The following is a 21,849-nucleotide window of genomic DNA, read 5'->3' on the forward strand; positions in this document are numbered from 1 at the left end:
GTAAAGAGGGCTGGGGTTGTAGTTCAGTGGTATAGTGCTCACCTCCCATATGGAAGACACTGGCCTCGATCCTCAGCACCAATAAAAATAAAATAAAGGTATTGTGTCCATTTATGACTAAAAACATATTTTAAAAAAGAAAAAGAAATAAATTATCTTTTATAAGACATTATATAAGCATGCTTTTAAAATATTTATTAACAAATTAATTTATCTACTAATGTGCAATAAAACCTAATCACAGAAAAGATTGGGGAATATAATTATATTAATATTAATGTCTTTGCTTCATCACAACCTAATGTAAATGAAGTAAAAAGCTTAAATAGTGGAAGAAGAGATTTGATACAGTACGTCACTAATCAAAATAAGTGTAGTTTATCAAGGACATAAAGAATACTACAATTTCAATGAAAAAAAAAATCATCTAATAGAAAATTTGATAAAAGTTGCCAGGTGCACCAGTGCATGCCTGTAATCCCAGCAGCATGGGAGACAGTGGCAGGAGGAATGCAAGTTCAAAGATAGCCTCAGTAATTTAGGAAGGCCCGAAACAACTCAGCAAGACCCTGTCTCCAAATAAAATATTTAAAAGGGTTGAAGATGTGACCCAGTGGTCAAGCAACCCTGAGTTAAATTCCCAGTACCAAAGAAGAAAAGAAAATATAAGAAAGGATGAGAAAATTGTCCAGAGGAAATTTAAGCCAGCACTGAAAGAGCAAATACTTGGGATATTAGGACTACAGAGGGCCTTGAGAATGCTAAAGTGAAAGAAAAACATCTTCAAAAGAGATAACTAAGAAAAGGCTTATATCCAGAACAGTTAGGTCAAAGGTCAATGGATTATCTCAACCAAGGTTATCTACCTCAAGGTATGTTACATTCAAATTATCCACAGGAAAATATAAAAACAAGATTCTCAAGACAGCAAGAAAAAAAATCATAACACATAAGATTTACCCAAGTTGTCCAGCAACAGACTTCTCAAGAGGCATCTAACTGGCCAGAGGTTGCCTAAAATTCTCAGTTTTGAAAACAGAAAATGTCCTACCAGAATATTGTAAGAAGTGATGCTACTCTTTGGAAATAAAGAAGAGACAAAAACATTCCCAGGTAAACAAAAGCTGACTAAATCACCCCCCTAAACACTGTCTTATCAAATGCTAAGGGAAATGAGTCAAACTGAAAGAAAAAGTTACTGAATGAGAAGAAAGTTCAAAACTCATTGCTAAAAAGGCATGTAAATTCAGAATGATCCAATATCCTCAACATGATGTATAAATCAGTCATACATTTAATATAAAGACTAAAAACTAAAATGCTAAAACAATAACTGCATTAGTCTCTTAAGAAATGGATGATATAGAAAGACATAAAATGGGAAAATGCAATTCAAAATGGGGGGAGAATTTGAGAGTTTCATAAAAAGTATTTTCCCACTTTTGGGTGTTTTCTTTCTTATCTTTATAATCCCGTTAAGCCACTTTCATTTGAAAATAGTTTATTAAAATCAAAAGAAGTTTTGTAACCACCATGGTAATCACAAAGCAAAATCTGTAGTGGGGAAATCATATTTAGTAGAAGAATTAATCTAGACCACTCTCTCTACAAGTTACAAAAATCCATTAAAAATGGATTCAAGGGTTAAATGTAAGACAGGACACTGTGAAACTACTCAAGGAAAACATTGGGGAATCACTTTAGAAAAACTGAAATGGACAAAAAATTTTTAAACAGGACTCCAAAAGCACAGGACACAAAAGCAAATATAGACACATGGAATCATGGAATCTGATTGTGATCACAGATACTATCTTCTGCTGAGAAGAAGCAAAAAAAAAAAAAAAAAAGATTAAAGAGGCAATCTCTAGTATTTTAAAAATGTAAGTCTGACAAGGACTTAATATTCAGAATATGTAAGAAACTCCAAGAACTTAATAGCAAGAAAAAAAAAATAAACTAACTAATTTAATAATGGAAAATAAACTTAAATAGGCAATTCTCAAAAAAAAACTTGCAAATGGTCCACATGAATATGACAATATGCTTAACATTGCTAAACATCAGTCAATACCTGTCACAATAAAATAGCATCTCACCCTCTTAAGGATGAACATTATCAAGAAAACAAACAAACATTAAGCACTGACAAGGATGTGAAGAATAAGAAACCCTTGTACACTTGGTGAAAATGTAAATTAGTTCTGCCATTATGAAAAACAGTATGGAGCTGGCTCAAACAATTAAAACTAGAACTACTATAGTATCCAGAAATTGCACTACTGGAGTTATATACAAAATAAACACAACAGAAAAGTGTGGAAATATCTGCAATTTCACTTTCATTGCAACATTGTTTACTATATTCAAGAAATGAAAAAAAAAATTCCAGCGTCAAATATATAAAGAAAAATTTGTATGTGTATATATTCATGCATATGTATACATATTGGAATACATATAATTTATATATATGGAAATACATAATATGTATTTTGATATAATATTTTAATTTATATGTAACAACACTCAGTCACATAAAGGAGTGAAATTCAGTTATTCTTGATAATATTGGACATGATTGCTAAATGAAATAAGCGAGACATAGAAAAGAAGTACCAGATAATCAAACTCATATTTATTGAGGTTGATAATGTTGATGTGAGTAGAATGAAGGTTAGAGAGACTAGGGAGAAAATGGAGATGGGGAAAGATTGATCACTGAATATTCAGTTATAGATACATAGGAATAAGAAATTCTGGTGTGCTATTGCACAATAGGATGACTGTAGCTAACACATATGCACTGTATAGTTCAAAACTCAAAAATAAAGAATTTTCAATCTTTTCATCATGGGAAAGTCTTGGATATTTGAGGCGAGAGATGGAATGCGACATGATTTGGCACAGCATCATGTAAACATAATTGATTCATTCATTAAATGATACCCAATTAAAATGTACAGTTTTTATGTTTTCTATATAAGTTTAAATAAATTTAATTTGAAAATAAAGTCTAAAATAAGCATGATAAAAGGGTGCTATGTAAATGAAAATTTTCTGAGCTCTGGAGAAGAGGTAGACATAATCAGGTTGTACATGTGGTTAGAAAAGAATAACTAAAAACCCCAAGAAAGTTGCAGGGAAAACTATGTAGGGAAATTGCTAGACTTTTAGAACTTTATAATGAGGATTTCTGTGAAAGGTAAAGAGAAAAGTTAAAAATATTTTTATCGCTATCTCTTCCATGTCTCCCTTTTTGCTGTCATAAGAATTAATTTTGTCTTATTGTGGCTATAAGTAAACATGATCCTTCTTGAATTTTTCCAAAGAATACAAAAACAATCAAATTTAAAAATATTACTACTATCTATATATCTCAAAAAAACTAACTATATTATTCTTTATCACATACATATTATGTAGTTTTAATCATAATGACTTTCTAATCTCTTCATGTTAAATTTTTCCCCTTTACTCCTATTTGAAAGTGAAAAATTAACTTTCTTTAGTAATCTTCTCTTTATCTATTACTGTTCAATATGAATGGATAATGTTAGGTAAGTGTTATTGTTGTAAAGAAAATTTTAAAATATATGTTAAACCATTATGTTGTTCCTGAAAATTTATTACACATTGTAATTTAACCTCATCAATGTTTTACTTAAAATATTTTATTTTATCAATATAATCAATAGTTTGGTAATTAAAACTTTCTTGTCTATGACATTATACCTGGTTTCAACCATTCTCTTTTATCTGTAACCAAGCCAATTTTGGTTAAATTGATCTTTGATTTTATAGTTTCCAACACTTTCCTGGTATGTTTTTCAAAAATAATGCATAATTTAATGATAATCCAATCATTTCCCTTACCTCCAGGTTTAAATTTCCCCAGAAATATCTTTGAATGTAAAATCACAACCTTTGGTGAGACATTTTGTGCTTTAGGCAAGTTTTTTATGAAGTTCATCTCTGTCTCTCTGGTTGAATCTTAACCAGTGTATATTAAATCAACTGCAGATCAAATCAGAGACTCCCTCATGCTGTTTCAGTATCAAATGATACTTTGGGTGTTCCATGTATCACCCATTTGATATTTATATATCAGATTGGTGCAAAGCTGAAATTTGTTTATCATTTGTGGAAATGATGATAACAAGGGAAACTTTGAATTAAAATAAGTAGGTCAGCTCATTTGTGTTTCTGGCCTGATGTATCAAATTGACTAAATTTTAACCATTTTCATTCAATGTGTAAACTACCTAATCTTTTTTTCATGAAAGAACATTTTTCTTAAATTTTTAGTATTAATAAAAATATTTTATTATGTATCTTAAATTGTATTTTAAATTTCATTTCATTTTATTCGTGAAATACTGTTCCTTCTCATAATATTTTATGCTTTAGTGTAGGACAAACATGAAAGCAGATCTCCTTGGGAATAGAGTAAATTAGACATTAGAAAATTATTTTATGAGTAGTCACTCAAAAAAAATGCAAGTCTGTCAAATTTGTTTTCCATTTAATTAGTTAAACTGCACATGATTTTGAAAATTTGATTGATCATGTTTGCACTACAGTTTATGCTATGAAATTGTATACTTCAGCTATTCAAATAGCTCTGTTAGTTTGCAAAAAGTATTGAGCACATACTTATTCTACTAGAATTGTCTTAAGATTTATGAAGTACAAGTGGGCAATGCTGTTTTATTTTAATGCCATTGAGGCCCATATCATTATAAGGATAGGTTTGAACACATTATGTAATGATTTAATTATAACTATAGACTCCTAAAAGTACTATTCACTGAAGTTATTCAAACTCACAGATAGGTTTACAGATATTGGTTTACAAATATAACCAAAGCTAATCATACACTTATTTAGTCTATGTATGTATTCAGATGTTAATAATATAAGTTGACAATATAAAAGTGTACCACCAAAGGTGAAAAAATGAAAAGTTAGGAAATTTTCTCTCTAGTTACTGAAATCTACTAACTTACTTTTTTTTCCTCTCTAGGGAGTAGAGCTTTTTGTTATTTTAAAGTAATACATACATGCAAATTTTGATGAAAATATAATTAACCAGAAACTATGGATATAATTTTTGGATTTGTGATAAAAGTCAATCTATTAAAAATATATTTTACATGTAATTTCAAAAAATTTATAGAAAAAAAAGTGGAATTGATTTTAAAAAATATTAATCCAGGAAGAGATATGACAGAAGAAACTGAAAAATTTTCTGAAGCTGTCCTCATTCTGTCCACTAAATTCTGTACAAATATGTTCATCAATTAAGTGAAATGGAATCACTGGTTCCTTTGATTAATATCATGTCTATTTTTTGAATAAGATAGGCTATCCACTTCGATTCCTGAATCTTGGCTGTAGCTATGATTTTTGTCCTGAATTTTTAGAAGATGTAACATCTAATTCTAAATCAATTCTAGAACAAACTAATGCAAATGTATTCTTTTGCTTTCTCTCCTAGCCTATCTAGACCATGCTTAATAAATGCATCATTTTGGATATATTCAGGCTTTACTCTTAATGGATTTTTTATTTTCATTATTTTTTTCTGAGTTACACTCTTTACAGATGCATGACTTATCAAAAAGAAATACCATAAGAATGCCTTAGTTATTGCCTGCCAGGAGTTTTATTAAGTAATCTGCATTATGACAATCAACAAAATAAGTTTGTAAGGAAGGTCAGGCAACAGTGGCAACCAAAAGGAGGCAGATTTAAAAAGGCCACTTAAGGAGGCTTTATTGAAATGTCACTCCTGAATGAAACTCTATCATACTGGCACAGCAGATAGGAAGAGGGTCTGAGGAGAAACCACATGGGGGCTGGAACGGACTAGAATTTTATGGGGCTTAAAGCAGGTAGGGAAGGGCTTGGGACAGGAAAAGGTGTTTTTAGAGTTCCTTTCTCATGAGTTGGTCAGGGGAACTGGCTGAGATCCAGGATTGGCCAGGAGACCCTGGTGATTGACAGGTCATTTCATGGATGCTTAATTGATGTTTCTTTTGTGCACAGGCTGCTTGGTGCTTTGTTCCTAAGTTACTGCCATTGATCTGACATTTCACCTGAAATGTCCTTCAAGCAAATTAACAAGTGTCTTTATTCTATATCATTTTTCTAATTCCAACTCACTGATTGCTAATAAAAATGCACATTTTTTTTCTAGAATAAACGACAAGATTGACATATTTATCAATGTTAGAGGAAATGAACCACATACCCTGGTCTAGAATTCCTGTAGTAGAGAAGTCTTTATAAATGGAGAACTTTTTTTTTCAAGAACTCGTGGCACTGGCCAAGATAATAGTTCTGGAAAACTTAAGATCTAGCTAAAATTATCTGTAAAACCTGGGATAAATTACTCATCCGCAGTTTCCACACTTGTGAAACTGAGATATGATTCACATAGCTGTGGAGAGAGCTAATGAGCTAATAATACATAATAATTAGAATCTTACATGAGTAAGATTTCATCATGAGGTTTGCTATGCTTGTTAGAAATATTGGGGTGCTGCAAGAAATCAGTTATGTGCTCAGAAGTTATTCCGCAAGGCAGAAGGGTGTGCTACCTGACAAAGTTTGGCAAGCAAGCACCCTTGGGCAGGCAGTCAGCCTGTTTTTATTTCTGACATAATACTGCCCTGTCCTCTGAAAAGAGCAATTTGAGATTATAATCTATGTGGTTGGCTAATTTTAAATTGAGAAGGAAAAAGGGAAGACTATAGTTAAAATGGTTATGACTGAATACAGGTTTGGAAGATCAAAATGGCTGATTGAATCTTATATCCCAGTTTTACATTTAAAGCTAAATACTACTTTCTGAATATGGATCACTGGACTTTCTATTTCTCACACCAGACCCTAAGGGTTGTAATTTTTTCCCATTTATTCCATTTTTTAGTTCTTACATTTTCTTTTTCTTATCCTTTCTTCATTTCTTTGATTAAAATTTGTTTTTTCTTTCTTGAGAGTTTGTATTTCTTTTTTAATTTTTTTCCATTTACTTCAACTATTCTTCTTATAAATAACAAATTTGATCATTGAAGTATTTTTGATCCTGGTTTCTTTAAAATATTTATCAGAAAATTCTAATATTTCTGTCATCTTACTGCTGTGTTTGCTGGTTATCTTTTTTTTTTTTTCATTTGCTTTCAGTATCTTCTTTGTTCTTGGTAGTGATTTTTGTCTAAAACCTTCATATTTTTGTAGTATGCTATTAAACAGGAACTCTTTTAGTTGGTTCCAATGCAAAACTTGCACAGAAATTTCAGTGGTGGCAGATACTTAAAGGCTTTATAAGGTCATTGCAACAGAAGAGAGAAAATTAGTGTTTTGAACTCAACTGCTAGGAGAGTCATTAAGAACTGCAGGTTGGGGAATCTTAGGCCATCTGTGGTTGCTAATTGGCCTTTTTGAAAGGCAAAGTAGACTTTCTAGAATCCTCAAGACAGAAGGCAGTTTTACAAGTTGGAGCAAGTGCCAATCAGGGAACCTAATTAAGGGATAGGTGGGTTAAGTCCCTGGATGATTACATTTCAAAGGGAAGGTCCCAAGACATTGAGAAAGATAGCCCTCAAGTCTGTACAATGGGCAAATAGCTTTTAAAACATTTCAAAGGAACAGAGATAGAATTTGCAAATATGAGGTTTTTTTAATTTTATTATTATTATTTTTTGTACATTCTCTAGGAAACTAAAGTAAAGGGCCTAAAGGCAGAAAAATGTTGTCACAAATCTGGTCAAGGAGAGGAAATGATATGGCCATATTGGTCACTAGATGTTTCTGACACTGCTGCATCAGGAAAAGGGAGGAAAGTACAATTTCATTATTTTCAGGTGGAAACAGAAGGCAGAAGGCCAGCTTCCCCACTCTGCCACCTATAACATTCAGGAAGGTAAAAGCAGTTTTTTTTTTTTTTTCTTTTCGATGTGTGGTGATAGGCATTCATATTCACACTTGCTCACCATTGGTGTCATTGTTGCTCATGTCTCCTTACTTCAGGTGGGAATGAAAGTGCTGCTCTCCACTAGACTTTTCTAAGACCTGATGAGGAGAGGAAGGAACAATTTGTTACCATTCTCTAGAGTAGAAGTCAGTTGACTCCCTTGATACTGAACAGGGGAAGTTTTATTAAGTGTGGAGCAGGGATGAATGCCTGCCTACCTAGCTTCCCCTGACTCCAACTTCAGGGAAAGATTGGCAATACTATTTAAAGCCTGAAATGGTTTCAGCTTTTCTGCATGGGAGAATAAAGTCAAAATTTATTCTCCATGAGATTTGACTGGATTTGGGCAGGGACAGTCTAAAGGTTTTGCTGCTGTTGTTTTGTTTTGTTTTCCTAGCTCTTGAATAAGACAGCAGATATTTGATGAGGTTTCACTTGGTCTGTGTCCATTAGTACTTCTGGGTTGCCAACTTCGTTATCTCCAAGCATGCATTATATGAAACAAAAGGAAAACCCAGGAAAATTGTCACCACTCTCTCTGAGTCCTGAGACCCCCCCTTTCCCACTTTGAGATTCGCCTTCCACTTCTGCCCCCTTCTCTTTCTTCTGTTAATATAATGACCAGTGCTTTGAGTTGGGTTAAACCTAAAAAACTACTTAGGGAAATGAATGGGGGAAAAGTATGCCTACTTTATATTTCTGGAAGGACAAATATTATTTAATTTTATATAGATCTTGTCACCTTCAACTGGAAATTTGGTTTTCTGAAGAACAAACTTCTCTTCATTCACCTAAATTATGTTCCTACTGCTGAAGTTCCAAATGTTCTATAGTTTCTTTTTTCAAGAATGTTGAATATTATCTTTGAAACATCAATTCTTTTCTTCTACTCTCAATTTTACATGATAAAAATTTAAGGTGGGCAAAATAAGTAACCTTTTGTGACATAGAATATACATTTCTAGAAATAGGCAACTTGCTAAAACTTTAGATTTGATCCATTTGCTTTAGGTCACCAAAGTTCTATTTTTCTTTTTGTAATGAAAATTTTAAAAAAATGAAATAAAATTGAACTCAGGTTTTAGAAATATTAAATACAGTTATAATGACAATTTATCAGCATATTGCACTGTAAGTATATATGCTAATATTCTTATTAGTATATAAGTTACCCCGCTTTTTCCACTCTGTCTTTAAGTGTATAGTTTTTGAACTGACAACTGGCAACTTCAACTGGTTGAGATGAGTTTCAGTTTCAAGTATATAATGTGGGCATAACTTTAAATATTATGTGATGAACTAAAAAAGTATTGGCTTTCTATAGGCAAGCTCTACTTGTAAGAGTAAAAATTTAAAACATGAACACAGAGATTTAAAAAAATCTGTCTCAGATGGGAAAATCCCATGGATATGATGCTCTATCACAACTTAAGCAAAGAAATAAAAAATGAGTTGGGAGTCTGCACTTATGAGAAGATGATAATTCACTAGTACTATATGAATTTGTTTTTATGTTGATATTTTTACATTTGAAACATAGCCTTTTCTACTAAAAATATAATTTATTTAATTTTTAAAATTTATGCACATAAGTATATAATGTATATTTATACATATATATGGAGAGAATTGTGAGCTGATGGTGATGATAATTCATAATTTTAAATGCTTTATTTTTCTCAGCACTAAATAATAATTATTTGTTTGCAGGTCAATTTTCACACTGTGGAAAGTGATTGACTCAAAATTAAACGCCTTTCTATTTTATGCCTAGTATACTGTCTGCACTGAAGGAAGAAGGTAATACCTTTTTTAGTATGAAGAAAACATAACAGCTTTCATATGACTAGCTTAAAGCACTCTCAATTTTTCTCTTATCTTTTGCCTAAACCTGCACTTTATTTCCAGTTGCTCCAAGGAATCTCTTCACTGTGCCCTTCACCTCCTACATTAATTCTTCCCTTGGAGTATTTACACATTGTTTATATAAAAACAGAGTCACAGTTTTTGAGATTTTTTTTTCCTTCTAAGGATATAACTAAGGGCTCCTTCCTTGGCTCACCCCCAACTGCACAGAAATGTCCTTTGAGGCTTTTCTCTTCAATCACCCAAAATTCACTTCCTATTTAACACTAAGGCTTTCTAATCAGTGCACATGGATGAGATTCACTGGAGACTCACTTGGCACCCATCACCACTATGTCCCTAACAGGACTTTCTCTCCCTTCTCTTTTCTCCTAGCTCTGTGAGCATGAGTAGTGCAAAGCAAGTGTGGAAAAAAAGAATCAAACACACAGTTCTCCATCCTTCTCCTTAAGGCTCAGATGAGCAGAGATCTCTGCTGCCATTCTTGGAAAAACACACTTTCATGGTCTCTTTCTCATCATTGCCAAAAGAGCTTTGAAGTTACTTTGTGAAATGACTCTGAATCTCATCAAAGTAAAAGTGAAAAAAGGACTTCCCCAATCAAAGGCGTGTATCCCTATGGAATTGGGAGAAATAATAACTCACAGTTATTCTTAATTAATCAAATATTTGATAGTTATTTACTTGGCAAAATGGTCAATGAGACAAATATTAAAATCTGCCTTAGACAATACTTCTGGAGTAGAGAATTTCCATTTCTACCATGTAATCAAATGAATAATCAATTGATACAGTATAAAGTGATTTTCAATTCTTTTAAATTGTCCTTTTGAAATCTGGGCTGGTTTGTTATAGATCAGAAGTTAATTAAGGCAAGGCATTTTACATGTAGACTCTCCATTTTTAAACAAAATCTTTCAATATGAACTTCTTGATTCCAAACACTTTTTCCTACTAAACTCCTCTTCAGTCAAAATAGGAATATCCATTTATTCAGGTGATTCAACCAAAGCATTTGAATTACCTAAATTATGGTCTCATACTCCACTTGGCTGTAGGTGTTCACATATCCATGATGCCATTTGACCTTTAAATTCTCAGACAGACACCTATTTGTCTAGGTTAATTTCAAGGCAGTGTACTTGGAGTCAAGAGAATTAACTATGTGACCTTTGAAGTTTCCTTCCAGCAGTATGATTGTATGATTAATACGGGTTCAACTTCTTTCATGGTAACTTCTAATGGCATTAATTCACCATATGGAGAATCAGAACCTGCAATGCTGTTTTATAACTACTTGTAAAAATTAAAAAGCTTAAACCTCTGTTTCAAGAACAAAGAAACAGAAAGGGCAAATAAAAGTGCAATAGAAAACATTGCATGGAATTCAATGCTCCTGGGTAAAGTATTTTGATTATTAAAGTAATATCTCAGAGGTAATTAATATGTACATGAACATTAGTGAATCCAATTCAATAGTTAAAGGATTACCTTAAAGTTAGATTATGGTGGTACTTTGGGCAGAAAGTTGCTTATGGTATTTCAGGACTACATGCATAAAACTCCTAGACAGTGCTAATAATGACAAGTAATCAATACACAGTCTTTGTTCAAAGAAATGTATCTTATTATCTGGTCTTTGTAAGTCACTCAATAAAGTTTGTTTTCCTCTAGCTCTTAATTTAAAATGCTATGAAAATATTAAATATCACAATATTTGAGCTTACTGCCCCCATTCTGGGTATTTAGTATGTGAAGAATGACATTAGACCATAATAATAGAAGTCACAATGTTGATACTGCCTTAGTCTTACAGTTCATTTTGCATTTTTCAGTTAATTCCCATTTTATTCTTTCCACTGTTAATGAGGGAAAAGAGAAAAATTGAATATGTTTTTTGAAATATGACATAGGGAATAAAGACAATCTTTAAACATTTTCAGTATCATAGGTCTAGATGTTTAAGATTATATATTACTAAAAATAATTTTATCATTATAAATTATCATATTTAATAGTTGTAAATGAAATATATCTATGCACTCTAATGGATAAAATTTATTAAGATAAAAATACTAACAATAGGTTTTTCTATATATTAGTTGTTCATTTGATAATTAGAATATTTATATTTTTCTTTATTGCTTAGTAAGATATACATTTAATTTTTCTATTCTGATTATAGCTAGCCCAAGGTCAATTCATCACTATAAAACTACATATAATACTTAAAATAAATAATTTCTTCTAATTTTCTTTTGTGTTTACAATTAATAAGGGGGAATAGGAGGGACTAACCATCAATTTCATTTTTAAAAAGATCAGAAGGGCCATGGAATATTCTTGTTTTAAGTCAGTATAATAGTATACAGGGCCAGCTTTGTGAGTACATAAACCGTGAAGCCCCACAGAGCCCTGTGCGTAAGGATACACTCAGTTTAATACATAGTTGTCAAAATGTGAAATTTCTGTTGATTTTGAACATGGATCCTACAATTTTATTTTGCATTGAATCCCATAAATTATCAGGATGATTTTCAAAGGACTGTTTATGTAACTTTTTCTAGTTGATACCTCCACAAGCATTAATTCATATGCCTGAGACTAATTAAAGATTGTTAGCATAAGAATTATTTCCCAATATAATTTAGGTTCCTGGGTGGTAAGTAGCAGAAAGAAACATGATAATTTAATGACTTTGGGGAAGGGTACCATGTACATTATGCATCTGGAGGAAGGACCCAGTCCTTGCAACAGACAGCTGCAGGGACCCTAGCAGCAGAGGCAAGCTAACCACTTCCACTTCCATGATGCTACAGAATACTCCTTTTCAATTACCTTCTTGCCCAGCACAAATCCCTAAAGGTTAAAATCCCCAGAATGGGAGAGAAAAGGAGATGGAAGGAGAGAAGAATCTTACAAGAACCATAGAATTTCCAAAAATTAGAAAAATTCCCCAGAAAGATAATGCTGAGAAGACAAAAGCATTGATGAATTCTATACCTCACTGTAAAAAGAAGAAAATTGTATTCAAAGAGAGCTAGGCATTTTGGTAAAACTAATAAGTGTATTAGCATTTTAATAAGTACCAAATTAATAAATGTGTTTAGAACACAGTCCTGTCTTTCATGCATGAAGCACTTACCTAAAAGAATAGGTACAGCAGAGTTCATTAGCTATTGTAAAGTTATTAGACCTCTTTTGGAGAACTTGACAAATATATTTTCAAGTCTAAATTATGCTGGGCAAAATTAGTTCAAGAGAAAGCAGCCAAAATCTAGCCCTGTGAAATTCAATTAAAGTTCTTTGAGTCATTTAAAAGTTAATGTAATTTTCCTTAGTTCTCTGGTTTCTAATGTTCTGACTTTCTGACAAAATTCCCCAAATCTATCAGCCACAATTGACTTGAATTTGTACACACATAATTTGATTTTCAGACAGACAGGGATTGTGTGAGAATTGCAGTACAGTGATCAAGAGTGTTGGTCTGCAGTTGGATTACTTGGGTTCAAAATCAGGCTCTGAGAATTATATTGGGCAGGTCACTTATCCTAATCAATTAGTGGAGAAAGAAGTTATTGTAGAGGGTTATCATGAGGAATAAATTTATGCACATACATATATATTAAATTTACACACACACACACACACACACACACACACACACTCACACACGCGCGCTCTTGAAACAGTAACAGAGACATATATAAACAATTTCTTTTGTCATGATAACCAACCAAGCTCAGTGTAGAAGTATCTCTTGGTGTCTGTTGGATGTGCATCTGGAGAACCACTGGCTCCACTTCAACTTCTATGTAATACAAATAGAATGAACAGACACAACAAATTTTGTACCTGAGAATTTTTATGACGCTCTTTTATTTTCAAGCAGCTGCAACTGCTATAGCTTGTTTATTAATATAACCCAGTATAGCAAGTAATTTGAATTATTCTAACAATATTCACTCTCTCAGTCTTTCTTCTCTTACACTTACAGTATCCAAACTTTCTTTTTAAAAAATAACTGCCTTTCATAGTTCTATAAAAGAATGGATTACTAAATAGATTTGTCTGAAGTATATTGATAGAAATTTAACACCCATCAGAGAAAAACAGTTATTATTCTAAGCCATTTAATTTTTTCTTTATCAGGCAAAGCCATAAAATTCCGTATTTCTCTCTCTGAACACATCTAATGAAAAATTGAAAAGTAATATCAGTGTTATGAATTTTGTCAATAAAAGAAAGGCCTGTAATCCTGTGTGCCTAAGGCTGCTTTGACGTCCTGGTATAGAGGAAGTCTGAGAAAGCTGTGGTTTCTTCTGTCACTCCGTCATGTCATTTCCTTATCTAACAAATATTTATTGAGTACTCGCTAAGTGACAGGTGATATTCTATACTATGGAGGAAAAATAGTGAACCAGCCATTTTCTGTCTTCTTGGGTCTTATAGGAGAAGATAGAAAATTGGAAAATGCATAAAAATGATAATTTTAGTAATAGGAGTCCTAGGAAACAGGAGAACAGTGTGATGTGTTGGAGGGTGACTGGAAATGGAGAAATGGTCAGGCCCCATGAGCAGTTCATAGTTCAGCTCAGGAGAAGATGATGGCAATTTGGACCCATGAGACTGTGGGAAATGAAATTTTAGTGGGGAAAGAGTAAGCGCCAAAACTATAGGAAGAGTTTGAAAAAATGTTGGTCAGCTAAATCAGTGCCTTAGAGAGTGGGATGGGAACTCAGGCATGGTTTCTTCATGTAGGTCCTACAATACCTAGTAAGGAATTCGGTTTTTATTCTAGGCACAGTGGTAATTCATTGAAGTTTAGTTTTTTTTTAATTACAATATTACTGTATTTACATTTTTTAAAATGTTATTTTGACTTTTTGAATAATTTAATTTTGTTGCTGTTTTTATTTACAGTGTGATTAAACTGTATTTGACCATAAAACAAATGTTTCTCACACACAAAAGGATTTTATTTAATCTGAATTTTTTTCTCTTCCATGTTTAAGGTCTCTCCGTCCTGAATCTATTTTCTTTCTTCTTTCCTTGATTTTTGAATATGGCCAGGTAAGATCTCTGTATTGGGAGAAATCGATCATCTCCATTTTTGTTGTTATTTAATGGCAAAATGTTTTACATGAAAGTAATAATTTTAGTAATATATTCAATAAAATGTAATATATTCACAGAGAATTGAATAATTCTGAACGTACTATCCTTCTTTCCTACCTGTTATATACAAAAGCTCAAATAAGAATCAGTGAGAGGATATTATGATTGTCAAATTATTACTATCAAATTAACAAAAAATTATCAAATTATTCTACTATACTTAGAAAACTATCAATTTTTTATAAAAAATAATCTTTGTGAATAATTTATTGCATCATGGAAATATGCAAGAAAAGCTTTAGGGGATGTAGAAATTTCTTTGAAGTTCAAAATAGTAACAGGTCACTTTGACATTGGAAAGAGGAGGCACCAGTTGGTGAACATAAGAGAATTACATGAAGAAATATCAAAAGTAAAATGTGTCATGAATGATCCAAGAGCAGACAGTTTAGAAAACTTACCTGAAATATCTAATGTATATATGGCTGAGAATCATGGAAATAAAATATTTGAAACTAATAATCTAAGTTTTGGTTGTTTGTCTTAATTCTGCTACTAATTATAAAAGTGATTATGTCCCTCTGACTTGAATTACAGTGTAATTGGTTATAAGACATCCCAGGCTTAAATAATTTAAAAATTAACATTATAGAGTAAGTATATGTTCTTCCAACTAATTTTTTAGAAAGCAGCCAAGTCTGAGTGCATTTTTTCAAATGCAAATTTTATCAGGGCATACTCCAACACAATATATTTTGGTCATTTTTCTTTCACTTAATACAAAGAGGACCTGAATCCGCTTGGATTGGGCCTACCTACTTGTGTGCCCATATCTTGAACCATCTTCCAACATTCTCTTATTCTCATAAAATGAATTTGAATTCTTCACATTTATAATTTATTTTCTCTGATTCCTGTTTCTGAAATGCTTCTTCTCTTCTGTTTTTCCTTTTTTCCTCCTATGAGTCATTTAATACCCTGTTCATTAATTTTAACAAAATCTTCTTTTATAAAATTTTCAGCCTCATGCCACTTTTATAAATAGTACCTATCACACTGACAAAGTTTCATTGAGTTTTATAGAACTAGCATCCTTGAATGACACAAAATTGATGGTCCGTGTAAGGTAATAGATTTGCCTGTGTTTATTCCCAGTGGTATTTTGGCACCTTATTTGTGACTAATATGCATTATTACATGAACAAACAAGCCATTATGTAAAGAAATTAATGATGACAATTGGAATGGAAAGAACCAATATAAAGTTTATTTACCATAGTATATTCTCTAATGTACTAACTCCCTAATACTGTCCAATAATATTACTGGTTTTCATTAGCTCCTCTCCAATTACTAATGTAAACACAAGCATCAGGAATGGCTGTTGAAAATAATCATCATAATAATTATCAAAGTCGTTTTTGGTCATCATCATCCATGTGATCATCTATGTCCTCATCAACATCATCAGTGTGATCCTTGTCGGTCATCACTGTCATCATCATTATCATCATCATTATTGTTATCAAAATTATAAAACCACATCTGTACAATAGTTTAGCTGAATTGAAATTTAAAGCATACACACATAGAGTCAAGCATATTTTTCACAAATAAAGAGGATTAATGATCATATGAAGGGGAAGAAAGTATAAATCTGTACAATTTATTCATGGTTTGAGGTATAATGTAAAAATTTAGCTTTGAAAGGGAGCAATAAAATTTGCATTTTTTAATTTATACCTAGTTTGGCACCCTCTAGGCTAGGACAAGGAGCAGATGCTGTCAGTACAAATTGCAATACTTATGTAGTATTGTGAAATATTTGAGTGAATGTAAATATTTTCCTCAAAGATCTTTCCCTTATATGGTAATTAGTTTTTTTTATATTTGTCCTTCATCTATAATACATGATCCTTATCACCTTAAAACTTTACACAATACCACCACATGCTGCAAACTTTTCAACCTGAATCTATACGCTCAGTATGTGACATATTGTCTCTGCTTAGAACACTTCCTTTTAAATATAATATAAATGCACACCATATCTGTCCATGATAGATTATTATGAACATTTTTACATCTCTTTTCAGAAAAAAATAATTAAAATTTATATTTTCAAAAAAGCAGCAACTGTTCAAATTTTACATCACAGTCAAATTTGTATCCTGTAATATATAGTTTGTGTATATGTTAAATTCCAGTAGATTCCACATACATGAATTTTGCACTGCTCATAACTGGTATTCCAAATTTGTAAGATGAATAAGTGAATTCGCTATACAAATCAATTATCTGTTTCAGCAGTTTCATTAATGATTAAGAAACTGCAATTGCTAAGCACAATTTTATATTTGAAGCATAACCATAGAAGAAAACATGTTTTATTTTAAAAAGCATGCATGCTTTTTTCAAAGGAAAAGAACTACACATACATAATACCAATTTGCTACTTCCTAGGTACAATTACGTAGAGTTATCTGTCATTTACAACAAAATGAAACAAAACACACATATTCAAACACAAATGAAAAATTCCAATTTGATATCCAACTTTTAAAAATAATCAATAGATAGCTTGAAGTAAATCAATACATGTTTAATCCTTGTGCTATTTTTATCAATACTAATTTTATGTGTTTACACAATACTAATTTTATGTGTTTGTACAGGACTTCCTCCCCAGAAAAACCCTTGTTCCCTTACCTGTTCCTCTACTCTGGACTAAATACCATCTTCTCATTGTTGCCTCTAGAGGACAGCACTCAGCTGAGTTAGAGAGAAACCTACTGGAACCCCCTTAAATACTAGGAAAAATGGCCTTTTAATCCTGTAAAATACTTGCTCTTGTCCCTTATAGATAGATAGGTTGCCCAAATGCAGGACCTTGTCTGTTGTATTCATTGTGGATCCCCAGGCCCTACCACAGGAACTTTTTCTTTCTTTTTTTCTGTTTTTTGGGTCTGTTTGTTTATGCATTGCTGAAGATTAAACCAGGGACTCGTGCATGCTAGGCAATCACTCTGCTAAGATAAAATTACAGCCCTAGATCTTCAAATTATTATGTATTTTTAATAATTGACAAACTTTAAACATTAAATATGAAGTCTTCCCTCTTCATTTGTAAGCAATTCCATTGGCTTACATCACAAGGAAATAGAAAATTTCCACTCATGAAAATGATTAAATTTGAAACAATTAAAATTTGTGATAGGCACATTAAAATTAAATTCTCACTTTTTCCAAGAATAAAACACTTCCTCTACTTCTGGAATTTCCTTTCCTAAATTAAGGTTATTGCTATTAACTATTTCCTTTATTCATTAACCTATGTCATTATCTGAGAAGTCTGTGATTAACTGATTTTTAAGAAACATAAATGGGAACATTATGAGTGGGCTCACATTTTGAAATCTAATATTTCAAAATTCAATTTTTCAAATTAAAAATATTTAATTACTACTTCCTCATTATTTTCCTTTTCCCATATTATGCCCCCTCTATATTCAACTAGTATCTAAGATGAAGCTTTGAAAATTTATTAATACAAGATACGACTTTGGTCTATCTTATTAAGTTATAACTTTTTTTACTGTGACATATAAAATATTGATAATTTTTAAAAGGATGCTAATTGGAAAATTACTAGGTGAACTGAACACTAAAACCAGACTCTTGACTTTCACTATAAATAACAAACTTTGATTATGTACAATAGTCTGTATCAATCTCTATTCTATAAACCTTTAAGGTAGAATTGAACTTTAATTTCTCAAATTCTTTTCAGTTATCCTTCTGTTAATATGCATTAATCTTGATGAATGAATGCAGTTGATTATCAAGACCAAGTGGTTTCCTAATATGAGCTAGTATTAGGATGAATTGATAATAGACAAGTAATTTTAATGGCTCAGAAATTGAAGCCTTTTCCAATATTTTGGAAATGCCCAGGCATGTAAAACTGAGTCTTTGTCTCACAATATTAACTGTAAAGCTAGATATTGGTCTTCCATCTAAAATATAAATGGATGACTTAGACTCAATCAATCAGAGTCATCTATCCTAAACTAGATTTGTAAATGGAAGGTTTTAGAGAAGAAGAAATATTATATATCATTCTGTCAATGATGAGTCAGTAGTAACTATATCCAGTTTCCAGTGGCAGTGATAGAAGAAAATACTGGGAATTATGTCCTAACATTGATATAAAATTGAGAAAATAGAAAGGAAATAATCAAGCCAAAATTGATCCCATAATTAACACTAAGAGAAACACATATAGCTTAGAACAATAAACATCTAGTCCTAAAAATGCTTTCACAAATACATGGATTTAAATGAAATCGTGTTACAACAATGTTGTGAGAATGAGGAAAATGAGACAGTGAGAAAACTAGAACTTTATTTTCCAAATTTGAAAATCATTCTATTTATCTAAGTCTCTATCTACCTATTAAGGTATCCAAAGAAATAGAACCAACAGGTACTAACTAGATGGTAGGTAGATAGAGATAGATAGATAGATAGATAGATAGATAGATAGACAGACAGACAGAAACAGACATAATTTATTTTGAGGACTTCACTCACTTATTGGGGAGGTTTAGTAAGTGCAAAATCCACAGGACAGGACAACAGGCAGAAGGCATTGGGAAACAACACAGTTCAAGTTCAAACTTGCAGAATTCCTTTTTGCATGGATCCACCAATCTTTTTCTGCTAAGACCTTAAAATGACTGGGTAAATCCTTCCTATGCTATAGAAGATAATCTGCTTTACTGAAAGCATTCTAATTTTAGAGTGATCTCATCTAAAAGGTATCTGTCCTCAATATCTTGATACAAGATAATGAACAAATACATGGGTACTGTGTTCTACCCACGTTGATGCATAATATTTAACACAAAAATATATAATAGCTAAAAATAAAAAAATAAAGAAACAGTATGAAGAAGTGGGATTGGGTATGGGAGATGATGGAATATAGAACTGTGTTATTTTCATTTTAAGACTGGTGGTGTTCACTGTTTACTGAACTTCATGCAACAATTACTTGGATAAAATAATAATTTTTAAGATGATATTTCAGTAAAATTTAAAGCATGTCCCAATGAAAATTTAATGTGTACAATAAGGATCCTGTTACCTTCACCTCCTCCCAAAGGCAAACAATAAAATAATGACAATATTAATAAAACCATCCATCTATTCATGTCTAACAGGAAAAGGGAAGCCTAAAAAAACAACAATAAATAAATAAGTTCTATACTTTATAAATGCTTGCCAAGTCCTAGAAATTGTTATGTATGTTCTGCATATACAATTTTACTAAATTTTTTTAACCATTAATGATATTGTGTTATTATTGCACACATACCAGAAATAAGAAAAATTAAATGTGGAGTAGTATAACTTTTCAAGGTCTAAAACTGACAAGAGTATCACAGGCTAAAATCATATCCAGACTGTCTGACTCCAAAGCCATCCTCTTAATCATTATGCTGTTCTGGCCATTTTCCAAAATTTCTGTCCAAAAAGCTCTCTATATGTTTTGCTGGTGATTCTTACCTAGAAGACAGACATCTCTGGATGGGCACACTGCTACATGGATTAAAAATCAGAATGTTAATACATAGAAGGAAAGAAGGAAGGTTTTAGCAAATTGGCATGAATACATTCTGCGCATTACAAATTCTACTCCAGATGTAAGTCCTTCTGAAAACTTATACAGTGTATGAGGAAAAAAACTATGCACGGGACCTACTCTATAATAGCAAATAAATTGGAACTAGTCAGCATAAATTAGTGGGATGCAAACATAACTGCTTGTAGTCAGTTAAAAATAAGGAAACAGACCTACATATATGCTCAGGAAAATTGAAAATTGGTGTTGAGAAAAAGAAATATTCAAAATAATAATATATTCAACTTGTTACTATTTAAAGTTTATGTACATACTAAGCACCATTGTTCTTGCTACATGCATCTGTACTGAAATTAGATAATCCTACATGACAATACATATCAACATTATTAAGAAGGGAATAGAAAAAGACAATAAACATTACAGACAGGAATTTAATAGTATCTTTCTTGTTTTATGTCATTTATAAAGTGGTGATAAGTTTGTCATACAATTACATTGTGTTCAAGGTTATCATGACGGTTCATAATGGGACATTAGTCAATATTTTGAATTTTGTCTGTTTTTAAAATAACTTATAATGATGATATATCATTGTTCATCACAAATTGAAAATAGTAATAGCTGCATATGAGGTAAACATTTTTTGTTCAATATGGTTACTCATAATAACAGCCTATGTTTGAGAAGTTCCTTATTCCATGAATCTTGTTGAAAGCCAAAGACTTTCCTGTACTCCTCCTTGCCAGAGCCCATAGAATGAGGCAAAATGATGGATGCCTATGACAGATTGAGTCATGAGCTATGTTACAAATGAAGGAAAGGGTAGGGAGTTTTCCCTTTCTTACTACAAGGATAGTAACTCTAGCCACAGAACCACGCACCTGCAAAGTCACATCCTCAAAGCAGAAGTGGAGTTAAAACAAAGCACAGTTTTCTCCACCTGCAAGAATTGGCAGCTGCTTCCTCTTATTCTAGCTCTGCATTATAGCTTGAGGACTTATTGCTGGAAGCTTTGTCTGAAGCCTAATTGCTAAGCTCTCATACATATTTTTAAAATAATCCAATTTTTGTTCAACCTTTTGGGTGTGTTTGCTAAACCAGAGTCAACTTTTGTGAGGAAAAGATGAACTAGAAATATATTGCAGCCAAAGTAAACTTTATAGTGGAAACAGAAAGCAGTTTGAAACAGAAATGCTATGTAAAACACTAATGGTGCAGACAACCCGGAGATGGA

At 31.9% G+C, this 21,849-nt stretch overlaps 1 long non-coding RNA gene across 1 annotated transcript; it reads right to left on the reverse strand.

Annotated features, from left to right (window-relative positions):
- Nucleotides 1–7,677: 7,677 nt before the first annotated feature.
- On the reverse strand, nucleotides 7,678–19,699 carry LOC144376763 (uncharacterized). The gene is made up of 2 exons (XR_013437202.1): nucleotides 19,559–19,699; nucleotides 7,678–8,079 (listed from the first exon to the last, which is right to left on the reverse strand). It is a non-coding gene; the product is annotated as an uncharacterized LOC144376763 (long non-coding RNA).
- Nucleotides 19,700–21,849: the final 2,150 nt, after the last annotated feature.

This window comes from Ictidomys tridecemlineatus, chromosome 4, assembly GCF_052094955.1.
Source record: "Ictidomys tridecemlineatus isolate mIctTri1 chromosome 4, mIctTri1.hap1, whole genome shotgun sequence".
In the NCBI taxonomy this organism is placed as follows: domain Eukaryota; kingdom Metazoa; phylum Chordata; class Mammalia; order Rodentia; family Sciuridae; genus Ictidomys; species Ictidomys tridecemlineatus.